We start from the raw sequence: 27,114 nt of genomic DNA, 5'->3' as shown, positions 1-27,114 counted from the left end.
TTGATAATTCAGAGGTGAATAAAGTAATTAAGCTACAAAGCTTGTTAATCTTTTGCAAAAACCAATCTGATAAATGCATTGCTCATCATTATTTTTAATTGCCAGATGTCTTTTGTGTGCCTTTGAAGACTATTTTCCAGTTATTTTAGTGAGGATTCTCATTTGCACTCTCATTAATTTTGTTAAATCCTATTTTATTATATTACTTAAAAATTTTTGTTTGTTGCTCAAATATTTGTCTGCTGTACAAGTTAATATCTTTAAGAGTTATGTCTTTATTAAATATCTATTACAAAAAGCTGAGTTTAATGTTGGCTTTAAAAATATTTCCTATTTATCGTTGGAAATATACCAAATATTTATTTTAGAATTTTTTAAATATTTGAATGACTAATATTAACTCCCTCATTTTAGAGATGAGTAAATGGAAATCCAAAGTGGAGGTCTGAGTTTCATTGGTGCGTTTGTTGCCTACATTCACGTATGTTTAATGCCAAACCAAGTCTAAACAGAAGGCTTTCTCATGGTAAAGTTGTCAATCTTTACCCTTGTTTTTTAGTTATTAGGCAACTGTGTAAAGTGGGTAAAAAGTTTTCACAATTTCATATTTTTTTGGCGGACAAGGAGGTGGTGATGATTTATTTATTTATTTTTCCTCTTTATGTATTCATTTAAGAAAAATATTTCAAGAAACAATTGTTTAAGTGAATAATCTTGAATATAATTTAAAGTTGAATTGTGATTTCCAGGATGTCTTTGCCAATGTAATATCAGGAAAGAAAATATTTATATCTAGAAAAGTAAAATGGAATATGCATGAAGTTGTCAATAATGTCTTCATAAGTAGTATGCTAAAAAGAAATTACTGTTGAAAAAAATCTGTTGCTTAACAAATTAGATGTGGTTTTTTTTGGCAAACCATAAAAACTGGCTGGCTAAATTAAGCAGTAAAAAAATTATCGTAAGCATAAATGTTCACAGAATAAAAAGGAAGTCTAGAAATTCTAATTTAGGAATTATTATAGTTCTTAAAGACAGAAGTAGCAGGAACTTATAAATCATCTCATGAGGATATTACATGTAGAATAAATGAGGTTTAGCCATTTTTATTTTCTTGTGTCACTCTGCTGACAACAACAAACTCCCAGAGATGTGTTAATTTACTTAATTGGTTAATTGGATAATGTGGTCAACTCTTGGCTAGGAAAGAGCAGGCCAACTTAATTAACTGCTTTCCAAGTTTGCACCCAATAGGAGATAATGACCTTTCCCCTACCCCCAAAAAATTTTGGTGCTATTATTCAAAAAAGAGAAATGGATACTGGGCAGACAAAATTTAACAAATAATCAGTCTAATCATTCTTGTTACACCAAATCTACATAGATCTTTTGTCCAATGAATATAGGATCCTCCAAATAATCCCTGTCTAACAAAATACAACTGCCATGTCTACCTGTAAACTCCTTCAACCTTTCTCCAAGAGAAAACAAGCAGTTTTATGACTTATTTTTGCTTAATGTTCTGGATCTCCTATAGATGTTTACTCTTCCCCTTGTTTCATCAGAATGCTAACTCTTACTCTAAAACTATAGGGAGCCTATTGCTTATTTGTTCATATATATATTAGGGATAAAAAAATTGAGAAATCATTAAAAATAGGCAAATACATTTGAATAGGTAAAGAAGGAAATTGGTAAAGTTCTTTCAATAACTAATCCTAAGGATAGAACTGGTATTTATTTTTCCACAGCCTCTTTTCCACAATGTCTTCCATGATCCCTTCCGCTAGTCAGGATAATTTGTCTCCACTCTGATGCACCAAATCTTCTTTTCTGAGGAATCTGGCTGTTTGATGATCACACAAGTAAATATGTAGCAGTTTCTATTAAACTTTACCCTCTAGAATGGTATAAAAAAGAGTAGTCTTAAAGATTAGATAGTTTCCATCCATATTCTTCTTTGCCCTCATTTCATAGCTGCAAACCTTTCTCTTTATAATCATCAGAGTCAATCATTCCAGCTAAAATAAATATATAGTCCTTTTCTGTGTCTGATATGGTTTGGCTGTGTCCTGACCCAAAACTCATCTTGAATTGTAGCTCCCACAATTCTCATATGTTGTGGGAGGGACCAAGTGGGAGGTAATTGAATCATGGGGTGGGTCTCTCTCATGCTGTTCTTGGGATAGTAAGTCTCATGAAATCCAATGGTTTTATAAAGAGGAGTTCCCCTGAACAAGCTCCTTCTCCTTGCCTGCTGCCATCCATGTAAGACATGCCTTCTGCAAGGATTGTGAGGCTTCCCCAGCCATATGGAACTGTGAGTCCATTAAACCTCTTTCTTTTATAAATTACCCAGTCTTGGGGTTGTCTTTATTAGCAACATGAGAACAGACTAATACAGTAAATTGGTACCAGTAGAGTGGGGTGCTGCAGTAAAGATACCTGAAAATGTGGAAGTGACTTTGGAACTGGGTAACAGGCAGAGGTTGGAACAGTTTGGAGGGCTCAGAAGAAGACAGGAAGATGTGGGAAAGTTTGGAACTTCCTAGAGACTTGTTGAATGGCTTTGACAAAAATGTGGACAGTGAAATCCAGGCTAAGGTGGTCTCAGATGGAGATAAGAAACTTGTTGGGAAGTGGAGTAAAGGTGGCCCTTGCTATGTTTTAGCAAAGAGACTGGGAGCATTTTGCCTTGGCCCTAGACATTTCTGAAAGTTTGAACTTGAGGGAGATGGTTTATGGTATGTAGTGAAAATAATTTCTAAGCAACAAAGCAGTCAAGATGTGACTTGGGTGCTGTTAAAAGCATTCAGTTTTAAAAAAGAAACAGAGCATAAAAGTTGAAAAATTTGCAGCCTGATTACGCAATAAAAAAGACAAACCCATTTTCTAAGGAGAAATTTAAGACAGCTGCAGAAATTTGCCTAAGTAACAAGGAGCCAAATGGTTATCACCAAGACAATGGGGAGAATGTCTCCAGAGCATGTCAGAGACTTTCAGAGCAGCCCTTCCCATCACAGGCCTGGAGGCCTAGAAGGAAAAAAATGGTTTCATGGGCCAGGCCCAGGGCCTCTCTACTCTATTCGGCCTAGGGACTTGGTGCCCTGCATCCAAGCCACTCCAGCCATGGCTAAAAGGGGCCAAGGTACAGCTTGGGCTGTTGCTTCAGAGGAGGCAAACCTTGGCAGTTTCCACATGGTGTTGAGCCTGTGGGTGCACAGAAGTCAAGAATTGAGTTTTGGGAACCTCCAACTAGATTTCAGAGGATGTATGGAAATGCCTGAATGCCCAGGCAGAAGTTTGCTGCAGCAGTGGGGCCCTTGTGGAGAACCTCTGCTAGGGCAGTGCAGAAGAAAAATATGGGGTCAGAGCTTCAATGTTGCATAGAAGAAAGAGTTCATGGATTGAAAGTTTGATCCGCAAAAGAAATAAAATGCAAGGAAAATGGTAAGCATGTGGGAACATAAAAACAAGGAATGAATGTGTAAAGTAATAACACTAATACTAATGATACTAACAACAACAACAACAACAATAACCTCTTGGGGTTTTAGAAAAGATAAAACTAAAACAGATGATAATAATAGCACTTAAGTCAGTAAAGCTACAATCCACGTTAAACTCCTCTAATATCTTTGTATTTTGGGAGAAAAAGGTAAAGACAATAGTTAATTTTATAATTTAAGTATACAGATTAAAACATGTGACATAATTTTCTAAAGAAATTGGAATACAGTGTGAAATTTATCAGTATTAGAAAAAAGGTGGAATAGTAAAATTATTTAATTCACACAAAAGAAGGAATAAAGAGAGAAAGGGATTATGTGAATTTCAGGGATAGAAAATAAAGCCAATATGATAGACTATAGACCACAGAAAGATCCCAAACACATGCATAACCTGAATTTATGTCAGAGACAACATTCCTGGTCAGTAGAAACAAGATGGATATTTCAGTAAATCATGCTGACATGCTGATTTATATATATATTAGGAAACGGAAAATAAAATTGGAACCCTAGTATTACACAATATGCAAAAGTCAATACCTGATAAATTACAAACTTAAATGTGAATAGCAAAAGAATGAAATTTATAGATGATAAATATAAGATTTCTATGAACTCATTGTGGGAAGGGATCTACTTGTAATAATTAACAAATTATACCATAAAATTTATACTTTCCTTCATTTCTTTCATGATATGATCTTCAGGGTTTCAGATCCTGAACCTGAGTCTTAGTGAGCTTATGACTCAGAGTCCACAAATGATTACTTATATAATAGCTATTTTGCCATTGCATACGATAGAGTGGTAGATTTCTACTGTGAAATAGGAAAAAGAGATATTGCCTCATACAACATTTGATCTGGAATACCACTTCCAAGCACTTTACATTTCCCAGAGTCTACTACTTGCATCTCACCCTTTATTGCCATTTTCTTTACTATTATATCTTTTCTTCTCAGCAACATAAATTCTGACTAACTTAAACACCACAGTCAATGATGCTTAATAACAAAATTCAGCCTCAGAAAGAGACGGAATCACAGCTCATCCAAGAGTCTAGATAACAAAAACAGTCTTATATGATCCCATAACCAGAATAAAGAATCTCTAACATCTTTTTCTTTTTGATGCATAAAAGTTTATGGAGGTAATCACTTTTATTTTTCTTCAAATTTCAAATTTTATTATAGATTCAGGTTTACATGTGAAGTCTTGTTATATAGGTATATTGAGAGATGCTGAGGTTTGGGGTACAATTGATCCTGTCACCAAGCTAGTGAGCATAGTACTCAACAGGTACTTTTCAGCCCTTGTCCTTCTCCCTCCCTCCCCACTCAAGTTGTCCCCAGCATCCATTGTTCCCATCTTTATGTCTATGTGTACCCAATGTTTAGATCCCACTTATAAGTGAGAACATGCAGTATTCAGTTTCCTGTTTTTGTGTATAACCACTTTTTGTTACCTTGCATTCCTCTATTCAACATCCACACTTCTAAGGAGAAATACATCACCAATAAGTTAGACTGCTCTTTCTAAAGGAAAAGTGCAATAGGGAAAAACAAAAATAATAAAAATATATATTATATGTCTTTTCAGTTCTAGTATTTTTTAAGGTTTCACAGTACCTGCTATTATAATGAAATACCTTGACTGTGCATATACGTCAATTCTCATTATTCATAGTAGTTATAGTCTATAAAGTTACCCTGGTCATTGAATTAGCATTTATTGAACCACTGCTCCTAGGAGAAATACAGGGTTAGGTTCTTGTGTACAATATTTTTGTTAATTGATCAATAAATAACCTTCTTTTATGTGTATCACTGTTTAAAGACATCTCATTTAATATATATTGTTGATTTAGTAACATTTTTCTCATGTGCAACAGCACTGTAACTCATGCTTGAATGAAGATTATTTAACATGTATTTTCTCCACTAGGTACAACATATCCCTCTTGTGTTGAGAAACACTAGTCAATAAGTACACTTGAGGGTCATTTTAAACAGCAAAATAACCAAAAAAGCACAAAATCTCAAAAAACATGTCACTAAGTAGAACACGAGAAGGACACTTGTCTACAGTAGGAGTGTCAAAACAAGAATGCAGAATATTGGATTGTTAAATCAAAGCTGGGTATGTGCACATTAAATAACTCAAAATTTTGGCTGCTTTGTAGATGTCCATGAAAGACCATGAAAATATTGTAAGTATTTATCTGGGAGTTACAAATAAATTTTAGCAAGTAGATGGATTCACAAATACAGAATCTGTAAATAATGAAGATCAACGGTACATGTTTCTCAATCCTCAGATGGAATATCTACATAATGTCACATTAACTGTGAAGTATGGCTCCCAGTTACAAATCTTGTGATTTTTTCAGGTCCAACTGTATGCAGTTACAAATGCTTTACTTCAGTGGCCTCAGGGGGCAAAACCTGTCCTCTGCACACCAAACTTGCTGTACAGCCAATCCGTGGCAGTCTCTGAAGGGAGTTGCAGTCAAGGACTCAGGCCCTCCAGTTAGTCATTTTCATCACATGTTTGCATTTCTAGCCCTGGCACCTTCATTCCTGGGTCTCTTTACCTGAAGACTTTAGCAGAGGTCTTTTTTAAGTGACTCTGCTGAGGATTCCTTATGAGAGGTGGAAAGGAGGAAAGAGAAACTTTGAGGATACCTTTCCCCAATCTGACTGAGTACTCAGTACTTTTCACGCTAGCCCTTCCCCCTTGTCCTTCCTAGACACGAGTCCCCATAAATCTGCTAGATCTTTTGTTTGGGGTTCCTTCAACAGTGAGACTGCTTCCACATCTGTGCTGATTTACCTGACCTTCAACCAGTGTGCCTGTCCCTAGAGAATAATGAAACCAGAGTGAGTTGGTGCTTTCTCTGGGTTTTGAACTCTTACTTATAAAATCACAATAACTGATTAAAGCTGAATTATTACTTTAATTTTGGCTCGTTTCTTTAATTAGCTACTCCAATACACAGCAGCTCAGTGCTCTCTTTAGCTCAGTCGATCTCCTGAAATGAACTTGTATGAAACTTACCATATTTCATAAAAGGTTTTAGAAATTCTTTGGTGTATCCCTTTCAAAATTTACAGATGAGGAAAGAAAGCCCAGCCTAATTTATATACTAGAAAACTAAAGCTTGAGATTTGGCCTGCCCCAAACTGAAATCTAGGTTTCCAGATTCTAAGTCCCAAGCTTTTTGGACTCCATAGAACAGAATTTTCATTTTAACCTGATTATTTTCTCAGTAGTGATATATCTCAATTTTCTTAAAAATCCTCAAGCCCTGTAGGGCCTTATCTTTTTGTAATTTGGACGTAAGTTTTATGATACAGTTCCTGAGGTGAGAGCATGCTGAATTTATTTAAGGACCAGGATGGAGCATAGTGCATTAGTACTAATGAATGTGTAGAAGAGAGGTAGGAGAAATTAGAATTAGTTGGTATAGTATTTATCAATAGAGTACTTACAGCAGAGTAGTTAACACATTTCTTTCAGTTGTTTATGTTTATATGACTTCACGCTTAGATTGAACTCCTTAAAGGCAGAAATTATGATTTCCTTGTCTCTGCCATCCCCATACCTTTTTCATTTGTACGTATTTTACTGAATAACCATATGAATGAGTATATGAATAAACAGATGGCTTTTTATAAAACTTTGTCTTTGTGGATATGATTCAAAAACAAATGACTCCTGGTCATTCTGTGACATTCATCTCATAAGAACACAGAACACAAAGGATATTTCTTCTCCTTTGTGTGCATTTAGCACTTTGAGTGCTAAATGAAGAATCTTATTTAATAGTCTTTTATATGCGATCACTTAAGTCAGGAGCATCCAATCTTCTGGCTTCCCTGGGCCACACTGGAAAAAGAATTGTCTGGCCACACATGAAATGCACTAACACCGACAATAGCTGATGAGCTAAAAAAAATCTCATAGTATTTTAGGAAAATTTATAAATTTGTGTTGGGCCACATTCAAAGCTGCCTGGGCTGCATGTGACCTGCAGGCCGCAGGTTGGAGAAACTTAAGTGGTTAGGAGGAAACACTAGGTACTATACATGTTATACATTTTCAATAGAGAAATAGAGACACTAAAACTCCATAATAATTCACAGAAGACATAAACATTATTGATATGATTCTATCCTTATGAGATCTTCACTTACACTATGATTGCCTCTGATATAACTGTAAACCAATTCAGCACTAATCATTTCTATCTTTTTTTGTGTGTATGGATTTTGGCAAATAAACTTCTAAAAGTAAAATAGCAATGAGATTATACTATCACTGGAGTGTTTACAACAGAGAGACTTCTGAAAACCAAGAAGTCCGGATAGTATACATATTATTTGGTTAGTGCAGAAGTAATTGAGGGTTTTGCCATTACTTTTAAAAAATGTCAAAATGTGCAATTACCTTTGCATCAACCTAATAGTTCCTGCTCAGGCATCTATGAAGAAATACCTGAAATTGGGCAATTTATAAAGGAAAAAGGTTTAATTGACTCACAGTTCTGCATGGCTAGGAAGGCCTTGGGAAACTTACAACCATGGTGGAAAGGGAAGCAGACACGTCCTTCTTCACAAGGCAGCTGGAGAGACAGAAGTGCTAAGCAAAGGGGGAAAAGCCCCTTATAAAACCATCAGATCTCATGAGAACTGACTCACTATCATGAGAATAGCATGGGGGTAACTGCCCTCATGATTCAATTAACTCCCACCAGGTCCCTCCCATGGGATTATGGGAACTACAATTCAAGACGAGATTTGGATTGGGACACAGAGCAAAACCATATAATTCTGCCCCTGACCCCTCCAAAATCTCATGCTCTTACATTTCAAAACACAATCATCCTCTTCCAACCATCCCCTAAAGCCTTAACTCAAAAGTCCACGCATTAACTCAAAAGTCCAAGTCCAAAGTTTCATCTGAAACGAGGCAAGTCCCTTCCACCTATGAGCCAGTAAAATCAAAAACAAGCTAGTTACTTCCTAGATGCAATGGGGGTACTGGCACTGGGCAAATACACCCATTCCAAATGGGAAAAATTGGCCAAATCAAAGGGGCTACAGGGCCCATGCAAGTCTCAAAGTCAACAAGGCAGTAATTAAATCTTAGAGCTCTGAAATAATCTCCTTTGACCCCATGTCTCACATCCAGGTCACAATCATGCAAGAGGTGGGTTCCCATGGCCTTGGGCAGCTCCACCCCTGTGGCTTTGCAGGGTATAGACCCCCTTCCAGCTGCTTTAATGGGCTGGTATTGAGTGCCTGTGACTTTTCCAGGTGCATGGGTGCAAGCTGTCAGTGGACCTACCATTCTGGCATCTGGTGGATGATGGCTGTCTTCTCACAGCTCCACCAGGTAGTGCCCCAGTGTGGGTGCCCTGACCCCACACTTCCCTTCTGCACTGCCCTAGCAGAGGTTATCCATTAGTGCTTCTCCCCTGCAGCAGACTTCTGCCTGGGCATCCAGGTGTTTACATACATTCTCTGATATCTAGGTGGAGGCTCCCAAACCTCAATTCTATTTTTTTGTTTTGTTTTTGTTATACTTTATGTTTTAGGGTACATGTGCACAATGTGCAGGTTTGTTACATACGTATACATGTGCTGTGTTGGCTTGCTACACCCATTAACTCGTCATTTACATTAGGTATTTGTCCTAATGCTATCCTTCCCCCAACCCCCAACCCCACACCTCAATTCTTAAGTTCTGTGCACCTGCAGGCTAAACACCATGTAGAGACTGCCAAGGCTTGGGTCTTGCAACCTCTGAAGCCATGGCCCAAGCTGTACCTTGACCCCTTTTAGCTACAGTGAGAGCAGTTGGGATGCAAGGCACCAAGTCCCTAGGCTGCACACAGCAGAGGGGCCATGGGCCCAGCCCTCAAAACCATTTTTTCCTCCTAGGCTTCTGGGCCCATGATGGGAGGGGCTGTCGCAAAAGTCTCTGACATGCCCTAGAGACATTTTCCCATTGTCTTGGTGATTAACATTCAGCTCCTCACTACTTATGCGAATTTATGCAGCAGGCTTGGGCTTGAATTTTTCCCCAGAAAATGGTTTCCCTTTGCTACTGCATTGCAGGCCACAAATTTTCCAAAATTTATGCTCTGCTTCCTCTTGAATGCTTTGCCACTTAGAAATTTCTTCCACCAGATACCCTAAATCATTTCTTTCAAGTTTGAAGTTTCACAGATCTCTAGGGTAGGGGCTAAATGCTGCCAGTCTCTTTGTTAAAGCATAGCATGGATTATCTCTATTCTAGTTCCCAACAAGTTCCTCATCCCCATCTGAGGCCACCTCAGCCTGGACCTTATTGTTCATATCACTATCAGCATCTTTTGTCAAAGCCATTCAACAAGTCTCTAGGATGTTTCAAACTTTCCTACACCTTCCTGTCTTCTGAGCCCTCCAAATCTCCAGGAAGTTTCAAACTTTCCCACATTTTCCTGTCTTCCTTCTACCCTTCAAAACAGTTCCAACTTCTGCCTGTTACCCAGTTCCAAAGTCACTTCCACATTTTCAGGCATCGTTATAGCAGCACCCTACTATCTCAGTACCAATGTACTGTATTAGTTCCTTCTCACAATGGTATGAAGAAACACCCAAGACTGGGTAATTTATAAAGGAAAGAGGCTTAATTGACTCACAGTTCCATATGTCTGGGAAGGCCTCAGAAAGTTTACAATCAAGGCAGAAGATGAAGCAAACAGGTCCTCTTCACAAGATGGCAGGAGAGAGAAGTGCTAAGCAAAGAGGGAAAAGCCCCTTGTAAAACCATCAGATTTCATGAGAACCCACTCACTATCATGAGAATAGTATGGGGGTAACTGCCCCCATGAATCAATTAACCTCCCACCAGGTCCTTCCCATGACATTACGGGAGGATTATGGGAGGATTATGTGGGGATTATGGGAACTACAATTCAAGATGAGATTTGAGTGGGGATACAGCCAAACCATATCAGTCTACTAAAAGTAAAAAATTATTTTATGAACACCACCTTTAATAATCTAGAATTCAGAATATTTCACACACACACAAAAAAACAGAGTAAGAGTAAAAATAACTATGGCTAACCCATAAACAGAAGCAGGACTTGCAAAAAGCAGTAGCTGTGTACTGGGAGCAGTTGAAAGAGGAGGAAAATCCTGAAAGTTGGTTTCTAGCTGGTTTAACTCAGTACATGGGTGCTAGCAAAAAAATGAATAGCAACTTCCAAAGGGCAGCAAGCAGTATACCTGGTTATTTACTTTGTATAAAATAAAAATTACCTTATAGTGAGAATACATACATATATGCATATATGTTCATGGGCATATTGGTCAATGGCCTGGTCATCTGGTTAGAAACCCAGAAGGAAAAGGACTGGATCATTGACAAGGAATTCAGAGGTAAAATCATGTAAGTAGACTTAAGGGAGTAAACAAAGTGAGTAAAATGTTTAGACACCTGTTAACACACACCATGAAAGAATCACCAAACAATCAAGTAGACAAAACCACTTGGCTAGTTGACATTAATCAAAATTGGTCATTGGCCACCCTAGAACTGGTATGATGGTCACACGGATATAGGAGCCACAATGGCAGAGACAGAGGCTACGCAGTAGTCTAAGAGCATGTACTCCTAAGTCCTACTAGCTACATCTGCCTCTAAGAACTCAGCATGTCTGCAACAGAGACCAACATTGAACCCCTGATATAACAAAATTCCTCTAGGAGTTCAATTGGCTATTTGGAAATAAAGCTCACAAAAATTCAGGAGTTTTCCATGTTGGTGAAATTCTTAGGGACCCAGTGACCTGAAGCATGTCACAATATTCCTTCCAAGGTGAAGGACAAATTCCTACATGTGGCCACTAAGACAAAGATGCAACAACTAATGACCTTGGGATTTTGGAATCACAGTGCATCTTGTTTGGGCATGCTCTTCATACTATGATAAAATGACTAATCCAAAAAGCCGCCTATTTTGAGTAAGGCTCAGAAAAGGAGAAAGACCTGTAGCAGGCCCAGGCTAATCAAGCCTGAGTTAGCCATAGTACAGATTCAGGTTTTTGACTACAAGCCACACCATCTTCTATGGATAACTATTCTCCTTTCAAATATAGCTTTAAATAGTTTTTGTCTTACTAGTGGGCTTACCAGAGACAAATACTTACTATGGGTTAATTTTTTACCATATAATCTGGGATGCCCATCATATGGGTATTTTCTGACCTACCAAGTCATAAAGTTGAGTATGTGTAGTAGCATTCCATCACCAAATAGAAATGATATGTAAGATGGGGTTAAATAAGTCTCACAGATAAATGGCAGAGATTGCCATTGGTCATATTCATGCCACTTTCCCTCTTGCCTCTTAACTGACATCTATAGCCTCAAGGAGAATTTCTTATGACCAATGACTAAAGAAAAAGAAATGTGGGTCTGGCAGCTTATCCAGCATTACATTCCTACCAGGGTGTCTCTGAAGGACAGTTGTAGTGGAAAATTTTTCCAGTAGGCATAATTTTTTTAATTAATCAATTTTCATTATTGTAGCAGTTTTAGGTTTACAGAAAATTGAGACAATAGTTCAGAGAGTTCCCATAGACTTCTCTCTCCCAACTTCCCATTTCCCACTATGGTTTACCCTATTATTAACACCTTGGATTAGCGTAGTACATTTGTTACAGTTGATAAACCAATATTGATAGACTACTACTAACTAAAGTCTATAGTTTACATGAGGGTTCCCATTTGTGTTATATATTTCTATGGTTTTGACAAATGCATATTATTTATCCATCATTATAGTATTTTACAGAAGAGTTTCAGTGTCCTAAAAATTCCCCAAGATTCATCTTGAATCCCTGGCAACAATTGATATTTTATTGTCTCTATAGTTTTGCCTTTTCCAGATATCACATAGTTGGAATCATACAGCATGCATATAGCCTTTTCAGACTGGCTGATTTTCTAAACAATATGTGTAAAAGCTAGCTACCAGATGTTGGTAAAAGCTAGCTACCAGGTGTTGAGGTGTTCCATTAAAACAACAATCCAAAATTAAAGTAATAGTCACTTACTACAATGTATAATAAAAACAAAGGGTTAAACAGGAAAAAGCACTAGTTTCTTCAATGTCCATTTTGTCCCTGTGGAATTGTGCCTGATGAAGATCAAATACATCAGGGCTGACGCGAGAATAATATCACTGCCAAGGAATCCCTGAACAAAAACTCCTGCTGTTTTATGATCCTGGTGGGGAGGGTAGAGAGAAGCAAAAGGGCAAGGAATGGAAAAGTACTGAATCCTGAGTCAGAGTGGAGAAGTGTCTTTAAGACCCTCCAGTGAGGTGGTCATGGCATAGGCATCTGAGAAAGGCCTCAGCTGAGGGCTTGCATAAGTGTGTGGACAACTGCATGGGGAAGGGGCGGTGCTGAGTTCTTGATTATAACTTCTTCTTTCAGACCGGGCATCAAGTCTGGTGTGGAGAGTTACTTTCCAAATGAGGCCTGCCAGATAAAGTCTTTGTAATTATTTACAGGTGTTAGGACTGAAAGATAACACAGTACTTTGGCCTGGAGCTGTACTCCTCGATGTTCATTTAAAGTTCCTCCGTATCTTTTCTTGGCTTTATACTTTATTTCTCTTTTGTCATTAAGTAATATTCCACTGAATGGATATACTAGGTTTTTTAAAATTATTATTCATTCACCTTTTAAAGAACATCTTGGTTGCTTTCAGTTTTTAGAAATTATGAATGCAGCTGTTTTAAATATTCATGTGCAGGTTTTTGCATACACAAAAATTTTTCACTCATTTGGATAAATACCTATGAAGACAATTGCTGGATCATGTTAAGATTATGTTTGGCCTATAACACTGCCAAACTGACTGGGTGCAGTGGCTCACATCTATAATCCCAGTACTTTGGGAGGCCAAGGCAGGAGGATCACTTGAGATCACTAGTTTAAGACCAACATGGGCAACATATTGAGACCCCACCTCTACAAAAAATAAAAATAAAAAATTAGCTGGATGTGGTGGCGAGCACCTGCAGCCCTAGCTATTCAAGAGACCAAGGTGAGAGGATTGCTTGAGCCCAGGAGTTTGAAGTTAACAGTGATCTACGATCATGCCACTGTGCTCTGACCTGAGCTGGAGGTCATGTCTAACAGAGGGAGACCCTGTCTCATAAAAATAAAAATTAAAAAACCTTCCAAACTGTCTTTCAAAGTGGCTGTACCATTCTGCATTCCCACCAGCAATGAATGAGTTCCTGCTGCTCCACATCTTTGCAAAGGTGGTGGTCATGTTTTAAATTTTAGCCATTTAAAAAGGTGTGCAGCAGTCATTGACTTAATTTGCAATTTTCTAATGCCACATAATATTTAACACCTTTTTAATATACTTATTTGCCATATACATAACCTCTTTAGTGAGATGTCTTTTCAGACTTCTGGCCCATTATTTATCAGTGTTTTAAGAATTTTTTGCATATTTTGGGTACCGGACTTTATCAGATATGTATTTTGCAAAGATTTTCTTTTGGGTTGTGACTTGTCTTTTCTTCTAACAGTGTTTTTTGCGAAGTTGAAATCCAACATGTCAATTTGTTTTATGGATTGTGCTTTTGATGTTGTATATAAAAATATATCACAAAATTCAAAGTAACCTAGATTTTCATTTGTGTTAAATTCCAGAAGTATTATAATGTTATAGCTTACATTTGGTTCTGAGATCCACTTTGAATTAATTTTTGTAAAAGGTGTAGCATCAGGGTCAAGATTCTTTTTCTTTTATGTGATGTCCAGTTGTTTCAGCACCACTTATTGGAAAGACTGTTCTTTCTTCACTGAATTGCCTTTGTTAATTTGTCAAAGATCAGTTGATTATATTCATGTGATCTATTTCTGGACTCTTTTTTTTCCACTGATCTATTTGTCTATTCTTTCACCAACACCACATTGTCTTGATTAGTATAGCTTTGTATTTAAGTCTTTAAGTCAGGTAGTAGCAATCCTCTGACTTTGTACCCCTTCTTTAGCCTTGTGTATACTATCTGGGTCTTTTGCCTTTAGAATCAGCTTTAGAACATCCACAAAATGATATGCTGATATTTTGAATGTCATTATTTGAATTCATAGATCAAATTCGGAATAGTAGACATGATATTGAACAATAGACATGATTTTTCACTTTGCCTAGAAGCTAAGATACATATTTATACTGAATAGATAGGTGGTGGCTAATAGTTTGGGGCTGATGGTCAGAAACTTGGAAGAAGTACAGTGAGAAAACTAGTGAAAAGATCTGAGAAAGAAGTATGTAAATGGCCTTTCAAATCCTTTCAAATAGTCACAGATTTTGAAGATATTTGTGCCCCTGTGAATTCTCATCAAAAAACAACTTCTGCAGTAGAAGGTAATAAGATGGATAGAATTACCCATTCTGATCACATCTGTCAACCTATTTTCTTGGCTAACCTGTTATTGTCTTGACAAAGATGAAGGTTTTGCACGGGCTTAGCAGTACAGACTTCCACTCATTAAGGCTGATCTAGCTTCAGCCACAACTATGCGTACCATATGACAACAGCAGAAACTAATCTTACCCCCTGATGTGGCACCAGTCCCCAGGAAATCAGATACTCACCTGCTGTCAGATTAATTACATAGGACTACCTCCATCAAGAAATGTGCAAACTTTTGTCCTCACTGGAATACACGCTTACTCTGGAATGTGTCTTCCCTTCCCACAGCCCACAATGTTTCTGCCAAAGCACTTATCTGTAGACTCAGGGAATCCCTTATTTTCTACCATATTTTTCCATATAGCATTGATTCTAACCAAAAAATTCACCCCATAGCAAGTAAAGTGAGACAACGAACTCGTGGTCATAAAACTTCCTAGTCCTATTATATTTTCCTTTATCCTGAAGTGGCTGGCCCAATAGAACATCGGAATGGCCTTTTGAAGACTCAATTATGTGTTCCAGGTATGGGACACTAGTTTAAACGCTTAGAGCAATGTCTTCCAAGTTGTAAGATATGGCTTAAGTTGGAAACAAATATAGACGTTGTTCTCCCATATCCTGGATGAGTCTAGTAATCAAAGGGTAGAAATGTGAGTGGCTGTGCTCACCAATGCCTTTGTGAGGCACTAGCAAGATTTGGCCCTCCTGTCAGTGCAACTTTGGACTCCACTTGTCTAGAAATCATAGTCTCCAAAGGAAAGAAGCTTCATCAAAGGACACAGTAATGCTTTGACCAAGACACATGGCAGTGGTTTCCACAAAGTGGAAGGAGAGAAAGCCATCTGGCCGGTTTACGCTCCTCATCCTAGGGAATCTAGAAGGGGGAAGGGGATTGCTGTATCCTCTGGGGCAATTGATCCTGACTACCAAAGGGAGATTGGGTTGCTGCTACACAGTGAGGGTAAGGAGGAAAATATCTGGGACGCAGGCAATCCCCTATGATTCTTCTTATTACTCATATGACCTTGTGACTAAAGTCAGTGGAAAACTGCAACCTAATATAGGAGGAAATATTAATTAATGGAATATTCCAGAGTTTCTAGGAATGAAGGTTTTGTCACTCCATAAGGCAAGAAACTAAGACTAGCCAATATGCTTGCTAGAGGCAAATGGTATATAACATAGATAGTAGAAAAAGGTATCAGCTTATCACTGGCCATGTGATGGGCTGTAGGCACAGAGACTATAATAGTTATATGCATCTATTTCTATTAATAGGAATACATTTATGCATATGTCACTAGTTTTTCATTTTCTCCTCCCCCACTTCTCTATCATCTGACATAAAATATGTTAATAGAATTTAACTTTATATCTCAGTATTCAAATTATAAAATATCAAAGGGAGAATATGACTCAGAAGAGGAATAAATATCACCCAAAAATAGATAAAAGGACTTTGCATCCTCTGTTGAGGAGAAGGTTGTCTATTTCAGTATTCAAGAAGAATAATTGCGTTATGTTTGGCAAAGGCCTAATTTTTCTGTTGCCTTTATTTGGAAATTAATTTAACAATATTTGAAAAAATATGCATGTGGATGCCAAATAGGCAAGGAGTAGCCTATGGAGGATTTGTATTGGGTCATCTTTACTAAGCTGGAGTTATATTTCCCAGAATTTCTCCTTCTATATTGTTCTGGCTCAATGTGGGTCACAAGAGACTATTTGCCTGAGTTTTGGAAAGCAAAAGAGCCATAGAAGCCATATTATTTTATGCTCCAAAGGTCAAGACAATAAAAGCGGACACCGCTGCAACTCTCACACATTGTCATGGGTCTGCAGGCTCACCCTGTGGGGTGGGGTCAGCAGCCGGTTCACAGCTCTTCTAGCTCCTGGAAGTTGATTGCCCTTCTGCAGCACTCCCCACCTCCTGGGTCAGGTGCATATTCAGCAGCATCAAAGTTGGAGGTTTAGAGGCAATGTGAGACTGACACATGTTCTAGTTTGCTCCTTCCTCTGGGTTTCAATTTGCCCTTGCACATATCTCCTTAAAAATTTATCTTTCCTTCCTGACTGCTTTCCCTTCAGCCCCAGCACAGATACAGAAACTGCCAATTTATACAGACTGATTAGCCAATTCTTGGAATTGTGTGAGGTTAATTTCTTATATATAATAAGTATATTGTTTGATGTCACTCTTAGCAGTTGTTTCTTTGATTGAATCATAAGTTATACACCTATATTTGCAAATATCTCCTACTGCTCTTTCTGTCTCTCACTCTCTCTCTCTCTCTGTCCCTCTCCCTATCTCATTTGATGGTTTAAAATGATGATTTATTGATGTTTCAATTTTCATTTCTTGGGTTACTAGTGGACTAAACATCACTGAAATTCCCTTTTAAAGTTTACTTATTCTTATAGAAATTCCTGCCTTTTTGTTTCATAAAGAAACAAAGAAGTTTCACAAATATTTTAGATTTGTATTTCACATTGCTTTACATGTTGAAATCACTTCTCCTTGTTTTTTTAGCTTTGTTCCTGATGTCCTATAATGAGAAAATGTTCTTAATTCAAATGTGTTTTTCACACTTTGGTGATTACTTTTGAGATTTTAAAGCTGTTTTATCTCCCATCTTAAATGTTGAGGTATGTTTCTTCTATTCCCAGTTTTTTTTAGGGTTTTTATCATGAAGGGACATTGAATTTTATCAAGTGCTTTTTCTGCCTCAATTGAAATGATCATATGATTTTTATCCTTCATTCTGTTAATATGATGTATCACATTGATTGATTTGTGTATGCAGAAACAGCTTAGATCACAATACCCAAGCCCTTTCAAATATCTGGCATGTCTTCCCAAGAAGGGAATCTTCTAATAAGCCCAGAGAATAAAGACTACAGTGAATACCTAACCCTTCAATGCCCAGACCCTGAAGAACATCTACTAGCATGAACACCATTGAAAAATACATGACCTCAGCAAATGAACTAAATAAGGCACCAGGGACCAATCTTGGCGAGACAGAGATATGTGACCTTTCAGATACAGAATTCAGAATAACTGTGTTGAGGAAACTCAGTGAAATTAAAGATAACACAGAGATGGAATTCAGAATTCTATCAGATAAATTAAAGAAAGAGATTGAAATAATTAAAAGGAATCAAGCAGAAATTCTGGAGCTGAAAAACACAATTGGCATACTGAAGAATGCATTAGAGTTTTTAAATAGAAGAACAGATCAAGCAGCAGAAAAATCTAGTGAGCCTGAAGACAGACTATTTGAAAATACATAGAGGTCTCAAAAGAAAAAGAATAAAAAACAATAAAGCAGGCCTACGGGAATTAGAAAATAGCCTCAAAAGAACAAATCTATGAGTTATTGGCCTTAAAAAGAAGGTAGAAAAAGAGACAGGTGTAGAAAAAGAGATAGGTGTAGAAAGTTTATTCAAAGGAATAACAGAGAACTTTACAAGTCTAGAGAAAGATATCAATATACAAGTTGTTCTACAACCTACAAGAAGGTTATAGAACACTAAGCAGATTATATCCAAAGAAAACTATCTCAAGGCATTTAATAGTCAAACTTTCAAAGATAAAGGATAAAGAAAGAATACTAAAAGCAGCAAGAGAAAAGAAACAAATAACTTACACTGGAGCTCCAATATGTTGGGCAGCTGATTTTTAAGTAGAAACCTTACAGGCCAGGAGAAAGTGGCACAACATATTTAAAAAGCAGGAGGAAAAATCTTTTGCCCTAAATGGTAAATCCAGTGAAAATATCCTTCAAACAAGGAGGATAAATAAAGACTTTCCAAGACAAACAAAAGTTGAGGAATTTCATCAAGACCAGAGCTTGAGGAGCCTCAACCCATAGCTACCACCACCCCTGGCCACTAGGAGTACTACCAGACTACCACCAATGTTCCCTTAAGGCACCAGGACTCTTAAATCAGCTTGTGGTGAATGTTGCCTGGACTAGGATTCACACTTCAGGGCAGTGGGCTTCTGTCTGGCCAGAAGCAGATCCAGAAATGCTGTCCAAGAGTCCAGTCGTGGAATCAGGGATCCCAAGAACCCACTTGGTGCTTTGTCCTTCTGTGGCCCTGCTGGCACCTAAGGTGCAAGACAAATCTCCCTTTAAGAGAAAAGGCTGAGGTCTCCAAGGAAGAAAGAATTCAGACTGAAGCTGCAACAGCAACTCTTCCCTGGGTCTCCAGTCCACTGTCTTGCCCTGTATGTTTTAGACTTGGTAGCCCTCATAATTGCATGAGTTAATTTCTTAATATAAATCATTCTATTATAAAGACACATGCACATGTATGTTTACTGCAGCACTATTTACAATAGCAAAGATATAGAACCAACCCAAATGCCCATCAATGATAGACTAGATAAAGACAATGTGGCACATATAAACCATGGAATACTATGCAGCCATAACAAAGAATAAGTCCACGTCTTTTGCAGGGACATGGATGAAGCTAGAAGTCATCATTCTCAGCAGGACTAACACAGGAACAGAAACCAAACAACTCATGTTCTCAGTCATAAGTGAGAGTTGAAAATGAGAACACATGGACACAGGGAGGGGAACATCACACACTACTGTCGGGGGCTGGGGGACAAGAGGAAGGAGAGCATTAGGACAAATACTTAATGCATGTGGGGCTTAAAATCTAGATGACGGGTTGATAGGTGCAGCAAACTACCATGGCACATGTATACCTATGTAACAAATCTGTACATTCTGAACATGTATCCCAGAACCTAAAGTAAAAAAAAAATAACAAAACAAAAAAACAAAACAACAAAACGTCTCTATCCTCTTCCCATAGACACACACCACACACACCCACACACTTACACACACACACACCACAGAGATCTTTTTCTTGAAAGAATTGTTACTAATAAAGTAGTCAATATCTATTTTATCTGTTTACTCTTCTCTATTCGCTCCAACAAATACCCTAGCCTGCTATTACCTGTCTTTGACCTCTTCTGCTTGACTCCTTTGTAACCACCCCAGACTGTCAACCATACTCCTAGCACTAATAACCAACATTCTTTCAAGAGTTTCTCTACTTTTTTTTTTTTAATTAGTTTATTAGGGCAATTTCAATGCAACCTCTTTTTAAATATTTGGTATTTCCAGAGCGGGAATTTGGAAAGCAAGCTTTTCGATTGTGTTAGTTCACCATCTTGTCATAGCCTTTAATTTCTTTGCTGATGCATACATCCTCTATAATGTTTAAAATTTGATATCATCAATAATTTAAAAGCTTTTCTGCCCCATTTCACCCAAATGTGTAAATAACACTACTATTTACCAACAATTGCGTCAATGAGATTACCAACGACAAAAATGATAAACAATGCTTTCTAAAGGTAAAACACAAGTCAAATTATATGAAAGCCATATATAACTGCCAAATTTCTTGTTGTTTTCTCAAATTTTGGAAAAAATACAAAAAATAATGTTAAGTATAAAGTAAAACAAAATGTCAAAGTGTCAAATTAAAAAATTATTTTATGACATGCAAATATAGAGTAACTTAAGATAGATTGTTTAATTCATAAGTAGAAGAAACAATAGTGTGGTTTAAAGAGTATGTGAGGAACAGAGATTTTATATAGTCAGTTGAAAAAATTATACCGAAATTATTTTGCTAAGTTAGACTCCTACAGGGCAGTAAAACCATATTTTCTGTAGTTTTCTATAGAACAGAAATCATCTGCATCTCTACCTTCAAAAAAAAAAAAACCAAAAATACAAGTTAGCAGGTAATTTATCCAAATCTTCATTCTAATAAAAGGGATAGGCCTCTAGATAGATAAATAATTCCTAGAAAGGCTTATTAGACAATACTCCAGTATTAAAATAAAATGACATGCAATAATCCTTTGCCTTGTTTCCGAATTTTGGCTAATGTTTTTCAACAATATAAAATTTTGTATAGTCTTATAATTCAGCCACATTCTCCTTCTCCTTATCATTTCCCATTTTTTGACATTTTTAAGTGTTTAATTCAAACATAGACAGCATGAATCTCGAAACAGTAAATAAGGCTACTAGTTCATACCTCACAAATCTTAGCAGCTAGACAGAAGGCTCTTTCTAAACCATATATTCTGATCACATTAAGAGATATTTGTGGATTAGGCTACTATGAACAACTATATGCCAATCAATTAAAAAATCTAGAAGAAATGGACAAATTCCTAGATATATACACCCTACCCAGATTGAATCAGGAAGATACGCAAAACCTGAACAGACCAATAACAAGTAACGAGACAGAAGCTGTAATAAAAAGCCCCCAGTAAAGAGATGCCCAGGACATGAGATGGCTTCACTGCTGAATTCTACCAAACATTTAAAGAAGAAGTAATACCAATCCTACTCAAATTACTCCAAAAAATACAGTAGGAGGGAATATTTCCAAACTCCTGCTATGAGACCAGAATTACCCTAATACCAAAATCAGACAAAGACATATCAAAATTAGAAAACTAGAGGCCAATATCTCTGTTGAATATTGATGTAAAAATCCTCAACAAAATACTAGCAAACCAAATTCAACAATACATAAGAAAGTTCATTTATCATGACCAAGTAGAATTTATCCATGTGATGCAAGGATTGTTCAATATACACAAATCAATCAACATGATACTTTATCAACAGAATTAAGGATTAAAATCATATGATTATTCCAATAAATGCTGAAAAAGCATTTGAGAAAATTAACATCTCTCTACGATAAAAATCCTCAAAAACCAGGGAATGGAAGAAACATACCTCAACATAACAAAAGCTTTATATGACAGATCAACAGCTAGTATTATACTGAACGGCGAAAAACTGAAAGCTTTTCCTGTAAGATCTAGAACGTGACTAGGATGCCCACTGTTACCACTGTCACTTAACATAGTACTGGAAGTCCTAGCTAGAGCAATCAGACAAGAGAAATGCATAAAGGGCATCCAAATTAGAAAGGAAGAAGTCAAATTATCCATGTTTGCTAATGATTTAATCTTGTATTTGGAAAAACCTAAAGACTCCACAAGAAAACTATTAGAACTGATAAATTCAGCAAAGGTGGAGGATAAAAAATAAACATACAAAAATCAGTAGCATTTCTATAAATGAACAATGTGAAGGAGAAACCAAGAAGTGGTTCAACAGTGAACAATGTGAAGGAGAAACCAAGAAGGTAATCTCATTTACAATACCCACATATAAAATTAAATACCTAGGAATTAATTAAATTTAACCTAAAAGATGAAGGATCTCTATATTGAAAATTATACAACATTCATGAAATAAATTGAAGAGGACACCAAAAAAAACAGAAACATATTCCATGTTCATGAATTGGAAGAATCAGTATTGTTAAAATATCCTTACTATCCAAAGCAATCTACAAATTCAGTGCAATTCCTGTCAAAATACTAATGACATTCTTCACAGAAATAGATGAAACAATCCTAAAATTTATGTGGAACCACAAAAGACCCACTATAGCAAAGCTATTCTAAGCAAAAGAACAAAACTGGAGGAATCTCATTACCTGACTTCAAATTGTACTACAGCACGGTAGTCACCGAAACAGCATGGTACTGGCATAAAAACAGACACACAGACCAATGGAGCAGCAGGATAACCCAGAAACAAATCCACACACCTACAGTGAACTCATTTTTACAAAGCTGCCAAGAACATACACTGGGGAAGAGACAGTCTTTTCAACAAGGGGTGTTGGGAAACCTGGATATCCTTATGCAGAAGAATGAAACTAGATTCCTATCTCTCACCATATACAAAAATCAAATCAAAATGGATTAAATACTTCAATTTAAGACCTCAAACTATGAAACTGTGACAAGAAAACATCAAGGAAACTCTCCAGGACATTGGTTTTGGCAAAGACTACTTGAGCAATATTCGTCAAGCACAGGCAACTAAAGTACAAATGAGCAAATAGGATTACAAGTTAAAAAGATTGTGCACAGATAAAATGAAACAATCCACAAAGTAAAGAATGGGAGAAAATATTTGCAAACTACCCATCTGACAAAGGATTAATAATCAGAATATATAAAGAGCTCAAACAATTCTATAGGAAAAAAATATAATCTTATCAAAAGTTGGGCAAAGGATTTGAATAGACATTTCACAAAAGAAAACATACAAATGGAAAACAGGAATATGAAAAGGTGCTCAACGTCGTTGATCATCAGAGAAATGCAAATCAAAACTACAAGGAGATATCATCTCACCCCAGTTAAAATGGTTTATATCCAAAAGACAGGCAGTAACAAATGTAGCTAGGATGTGGAGAAAAGGGAACCCTTTTTCACTGTTGGTGGGAATGTAAACTACTACAACCACTATGGAGAATTGTTTGAGGTTTCCTCAAAAAACTAAAAATTGAACTACCATATTATCCAGCAATCCCACTTCTGGGTATATGCCCAAAAGAAAAAAAAAATCAGTATATCAAAGGGATATCTGCACCCCTGTGTTTGTTGAAGCACTATTTACAATAGCCAAAATTCGGAAGCAACCTAAGTGTCCATCAACAGATGAATGCATAAAGAAAACGTAGTACACATATGCAATAGAGTACTATTCAACCATGAAAAAATATGAGATGCAGTCACTTGCAACAAAATGGATGGAGCTGGAGGTCATTATGTTAAGTGAAATAAGCCAGGCACAGAAAGACAAACATTACATGTTCTCACTTATTTGTGGGATCTAATAGTTAAATCAATTGAACTCATGGACATAGTAGAAGATAGTTACTTGAAGCTGGGAAGGGTAGTGGGGGGATATGGGGGAGGTGGGAATGGTTAACCTGTACAAAATAATAGTTAGAAAGAATAAATAAGACATACTATTTGATAGGACAATAGGATGACTAGAGTCAGTAATAACTTAATTGTACATTTTAAGATAACTTAAAGGGTATAATTGGATTGTTTGTAACTCAAAGGGAAAATTCTTCAGGGGATGGATACCCCATTATCCATGATGTGCTTTTTTCACATTGCATGGCTATAACAAAACATCTCATACCTTCTATGTGAGTACATAGCTACTATGTGCCCACATAGTATTTGTGAGTACATACCTACTATGTACCCACAAATTTTTTAATTTTGTTTTAAAAATTAAGAAAATAGACATTTGCAGACTAAACATTATTTTCAATCTCACTCTAGCTACCTCTCTTACTTTTCCTGAAACTCAGGGCCATAACCCTTGTATAATTTTTGTACTCTTTTTATTTTTCTCATATTTAGCCAATGTATCTTCTCAAGTATCTTACTAAAAATAACGTTTTACCTTATTTTCCCTAATATTTCCTCTTTAAAATAAAATGCACAAAAATTTTATTTTCATATTTAATATTTACTTATGATAAGATGCAAATGCAATGCTTTTTGATGTCCATTATTATTAAATAAAAATTATACTCCTTTATGCAACTCTAAATAAATGATTATGATAATTATGATGCTGATGATAATGATGATGATTAACCTCAGTAGAGCACTCAAAGTTTACTGATGCTTTTACTTTCCCTATCTCATTTAATTCAAATTAGCCCTGCCAAGAATGCTTATGGGTAGACTACACAGAGAGGTGATCTTCTTTATAAGGCAATAACACTGGGGGTAACATAGCAAGTGATTTTATTACCTTACTAATACACTCTAGATCCACTAATTAAACTCGGTTTTCTCTGAATCCAAATTCCATTTTTTTCCAGTGTGTCATTGTGTGACAGTACTTTGTGAACTGCAAACTGCTATACAAACGTGCAAGGTTATCGTTACTCTGTTTATTATTTCCGTCCCTTTATTCTGCCTCTGTACTACAGTACCTTCATTCATCCAGCAGAAAGGATTTAGGTAAGACATATTTGCATGGGTGAAGCCTGTACAAGGTTAAAACTGAAGCTTCTCTTCTAATGTCAAGCAAATGAATTGGACATTCCAGTCTGTAAAAGCATTACAGAAAATGCAAAGTCTGATGCCTTTCCCAATTTTCTACAGGAAGTCAATGTGTTCAGCATATGACTCAGCAGAATGCTTTCTGGAAGGACCCTTATGAAACAAGGCTGTTTTCACTGGACAGCATACTCCTCTGTACAAGATTTGTGGTGGATTACATAATATCTGAGTAATTTAATGGACTGCATAAAGGAGAAATATAACAGGCTTTTGACTATTTATGCATATATATATATATATATATATACACATAAATATATATGTTAAAAAACAAGTAAAAGAAAAGCAAAGCCATGCTGAACTGCAATCAGCGTGGTAATCATTGCCATCTTCAATTGAGGGAACAATTTTGACTCTGATCTAACCTGTTTTCCAAACACTGTGTTCTATATCCCATCTTTAGCTTGGCATTTACTGCTGGGATTACCGTAGGCAACCAGCTGTTCTCTACCAAAGGGAACGAAGCCAGGACTCAGTTGGAAACAATCTAAGGCTAAAATCCTGCCATTTAAGAATAAGTGAGAATCAAAGAACTAAGAAGACTTAAAAGAGTTGCTGTGAATCAATTAAATAGACAACTTTGAATGGGTAACTGGGTTTTGATCTTCCTTTTTTAAGGCTCTATTTAGATGATATTTCATAACAAATTAGGCATCTACATTTATAAAAGTATTGAGTTTAAACACATATGAAAATTTTGTTACTTATTTTTTAAAGGAAAAATTAAATTCCTGATTTTTCAGGTTTTAAAGTATGGAATGAACACAATCCAGTTAAAGCAAACACATTTTTTACTTCTGAATTATGCTTTTGCTGTCTCACATTTTATTTTTACTCATTTTCTTCTCTCAACCTCAGTGTTCTTAAATTAACTTTTTATTGTGACACTGATGACTTTGAACCTGTTATCAAAACTATAATCCCCAACCTTGGGACAAATGGATTAAACACACAAAATTATATAATCACTTCATGAGTCCCTGGAATCCTATCTTTAGAGTTCAGCTGAATAACCTTTACTGCACCTGTAATGTTCTTTTTATCCTTTGCCTGTTAAATTCCAATTCAACTTTCAAGATTTAAGTTGAATATGCCACTCCCTAAGTAGTCTTTTCTATTTCTATCCCTCTATGCAAGTTGACATTTATTATTCCCTCTAATATGCTTATACCTCGATTAGAACCATTTATTCATTTTCCTTACCTTCCTTCATTCAACATTTATTAAATAGGCATCATAAAACTAAAATGAATAGAACAATTCCAGCCCTCAAAGAACTCTCGCCTCACTAAAGAAACTCATAGTTCATCAAACTATGTGTTTGATGTGATCATGTGAGATAAGTACTAATATATAGTAAAGGAAATGCAATGGGAGTACAATGAAAAGGATATTCAACATGTCTCATAAATATAATGAACTTGATTTATAGACAATTTTGCAATGTACCAAAAATTCTCCAACAACTCACCCTCATTTAATATTCACAATGTTACCAGTTGCATTATTAATAACAATTACATTTGACAGTGGATAAATTCACCATTAATGAACCTGGGATTCAAAGCAATGTCTTCTAAACCAAAATCAGTATTTCTCCTATAGTATGCTATTTTTCTAGGCTAGTTTAATTTGCCTTAATCATGTGTCCTTCTTCCTACTACATTGTAAGTTCCTTAGGTTAGGATACCACTTTTTAAAAAATTTTATATTATCTGTCTCTTTCTCTTTATCAATTCCCACCAGAAAAGCTACCACATATATGATTGATGCTTAGTAATATTTTTGTTGAGGTTCCATATTGTATTTGTCCCAAAGTACTTAACTAATCCCTAGTTGGGAAAATGGCATGAACTAATTTTATGAAGCTCCTGTAATGTGGTAGGCACTACACTAGGCAATTTACATCTGTTGTCTAATTTCATTCCAATCAGTTGAAGAGTAGAGATTTTGATTTTCATTGTAGATGGGGGACCTAACACTGAAAAAGCTAAGTAAATATCATTAAAGGCGCAACATTTATAAACGTCTGTTGTTAGGTAATATATTCCAGCTTAAAATCACCTGGCG

At 36.4% G+C, this 27,114-nt stretch overlaps 2 long non-coding RNA genes across 2 annotated transcripts in view; one reads left to right on the top strand and one right to left on the bottom strand.

Annotated features, from left to right (window-relative positions):
* Positions 1-27,114, bottom strand: part of LOC134733177 (uncharacterized) — a 594,472-nt gene that overhangs the window by 395,519 nt on the left and 171,839 nt on the right. The window lies entirely within an intron of this gene.
* LOC134733350 (uncharacterized) lies at positions 17,591-25,484 on the top strand. Its single transcript, XR_010116805.1, has 3 exons — positions 17,591-17,663; positions 24,801-24,942; positions 25,087-25,484. It is a non-coding gene; the product is annotated as an uncharacterized lncRNA (long non-coding RNA).

This window comes from Symphalangus syndactylus, chromosome 17 (assembly GCF_028878055.3).
Source record: "Symphalangus syndactylus isolate Jambi chromosome 17, NHGRI_mSymSyn1-v2.1_pri, whole genome shotgun sequence".
NCBI lineage: Eukaryota > Metazoa > Chordata > Mammalia > Primates > Hylobatidae > Symphalangus > Symphalangus syndactylus.
Note: the sequence above shows the minus strand (reverse complement) of the source record. Positions and strands in the feature narration are given on the sequence as shown.